Source organism: Dinoponera quadriceps, unplaced genomic scaffold (assembly GCF_001313825.1).
Source record: "Dinoponera quadriceps isolate SergipeBrazil2010 unplaced genomic scaffold, ASM131382v1 scaffold453, whole genome shotgun sequence".
Lineage (NCBI taxonomy): Eukaryota > Metazoa > Arthropoda > Insecta > Hymenoptera > Formicidae > Dinoponera > Dinoponera quadriceps.
Window position 1 is genome coordinate 1112047 of NW_014554678.1, and position 2544 is coordinate 1114590.

The window sequence follows — 2544 nt, forward strand, 5'->3', positions numbered from 1 at the left end:
TCTCCGAGACGCTCGAAGACGCTGCTACTACCGCCCGGCAATAACCCCTTTCCCGGGGAACACGACGGTCCCCCCGGGACCGGACGTCAAAATCGTCCTCTGACTCTGATGGATTATCGATTCCTCTCTCGAGCGGAGATATACGCTTCTCCGGGACGATCCCCGCCGACGTTTTCCACTTCGCTCCGAAGGAGCGCCGCTTTTACGTTACGCCCGGCCAGCCCGGCGTCACGTCGAGTGTGTCGTTACGGGAAGCTTCGCGCCTCGTTGGCTGGGAACACGCTATCAATATTGAATCCGTCGAATCCCGAAGCTGTTGCCAATCGCGACGGGTTCTCTTATTAGCGCAAGAGCAAGGGGCTCCTTTGTCCGACAGGAGCTCGCGACGATTTCTGGATTGCGGAGTTACGCTGGAGCTGGCCGTAATAAGTTCTCGTATATTCGCGCGATCAAAGAGTTCGCGTACAATAAAAATATAAATAAGAGAAACAGCTTGCAGGTGTTAAATTAGAATCCACTCTCGCGCTGCAACAAACGAAAGATTTTATTCGCCACAGTGCGACTCGTTTCGTGTCTCTCCGGTTCGCTCGAATCGAGTTTGAAACCGCGCGCAAATTTCAATCGCAGATTTCTCTTTAGTTCGAGAAACACGCGATCAATTTGTCCATCGCAGTTATCAGACCGAAAGCTTAGTTGTTAACGACGACACTGAGGCGCCACTTGAATTGAAATCAACACAATAATATCGCGCCTTTTTACGAGGACTTTTCCTACTTCCCTTTCTGCCTTCCCTCTTTCCTCTGGGTTCCGTTCAAACCACGCATAAATCCTTACGAGGACAAGCATATAGGAGGAAATAATCATCGAACGATCCGTTTCCGGCGGAATGAATTGATACCATCATGGTAATCAGTAACAGAACGCGAGTGAAAAATGGTGCGAGTCGCAATTAATCCGTGCGCTATTTATCATCGAAAAACAAACACACAGAACTCGCCACGCGTGTACGTGTGCTGCTTTTGCCCATCCGCGGGATATATTTGTCTTCATACCTGCCATAAGTGAGGCTCGTGCGTGAGGCATAAATTCTTCATAAGCGCTATAAATAAGATTTATCGGTAACCGGGACCGATAACTGCGGTTTACGTCCCAGGGTCAAATGTTCGTCGAGATATTGCGTAGAAATCGTCGCATCTACGGCGGTTATTGCGAATTATAACGGGCCGTAACACCGCACGTAACGTGGACCCTTCCCACCCTGGCCTTCCAGCCACCGGTCGCGTTGGGCCGTTAATCCTCTTGAAAATGTTCGGCGTCGAGTTTATTCGGCTCCCGCCATAAATCGGTTAGGTAATCGCATCCGGGAGGGCGTGAGGAGGACGATAACGCGCGCGGCAGCTACCGCAAATGCTTTAAATGCCCATGCAGCGAGCCCGAAGTCCCGATTCTCCGATGGCTCGCGAGAAATTTCCGAGCGACGCGGGAGACAGCAGAAGGAGAGAGCTCGCAGCCCCTTGTCCTCCCCTCTATCGAGGTCCGATAAATTATAGATTCCATTCTCGGATCTACGAGCGCGCCTCAACCCCGTCGACGGGGACGAATTAACCCTCGGCGCTCTCCTTTATCGTTCGGATCCGAATGAGTTGCGCAGCGATGCGTATTTAATGCTCAAGTACCTTGCGGAAATTAGAGATCTTACATCGACTTGACATATTTTCATTTATTGTTTATTTATTTATTTATGGGGTAAAATATCGATCCTTCCAGTATGATACGTAAATTTCAATTTGATAACGCATGCAAAGAAAAGACGGATTTTTATAAAAAATCTGGAGCCATTCAATAATTTCGTTACACCAGGAGGGGAAGGTCTATTAGCTTGCGTGGTGATTTATGATGGCAGGAAGGTGGAAGGGAATAAAGATCATAGAAGGTCACATTAGATAGCGTAACTTATAAATATGGATAAGAGGTTATCCAATTTGTTTGCATTCGTGACATGTTTGGTTACATTTGATGGAAATTTTGAAATTTTTATATATGCAACTTGCGAAAACTCGGATTAACGCCTCGACGTCGGTCGATCGTTATCTTTTTAATACGGATCGCGCGTGACAACCACGGGCGAAAGCCTAAGGAATTGCCGCTGTAGTTCCGTTTCCACGTAACTTAATCGCAGGGGCGATCTTAAAAGTTACGAATTTATATTATCTCGAAGACGAAAGAGCCGGAGAGAGAGACGGGAAGGGTTGCGGTTTAAGCGGCTGCAGCCCGCGTTCGCGCAACGGCGTATGTAACGTGCGGCATAAATATTTATGGAACTATCCCTTCTGCACCTCGCGTGTAAATTATGAATTTTAATTAGGGCCGCTGCTAAGTGTCTGTTTCTTAATTCGCGCCGCCATGGCCGCTGGTCCGAATTAACGACCGCGCTGCGATAATGTTCTCGCCGCGCTAATTGCCACCTGACCGATCTTCCCAGGAACTGCAAGGATGGAAAGAAAGAGTGAATGAGTGAAAGGACGAGAGAGAGAGAGAGAGAGA

At 48.4% G+C, this 2544-nt stretch overlaps 1 protein-coding gene across 3 annotated transcripts in view; it reads left to right on the forward strand.

Moving 5' to 3' along the window:
• LOC106740777 (furin-like protease 2) overlaps nucleotides 1-2544 on the forward strand; it is a 362212-nt gene that overhangs the window by 265766 nt on the left and 93902 nt on the right. The gene's annotated exons all lie outside the window — the stretch shown is intronic.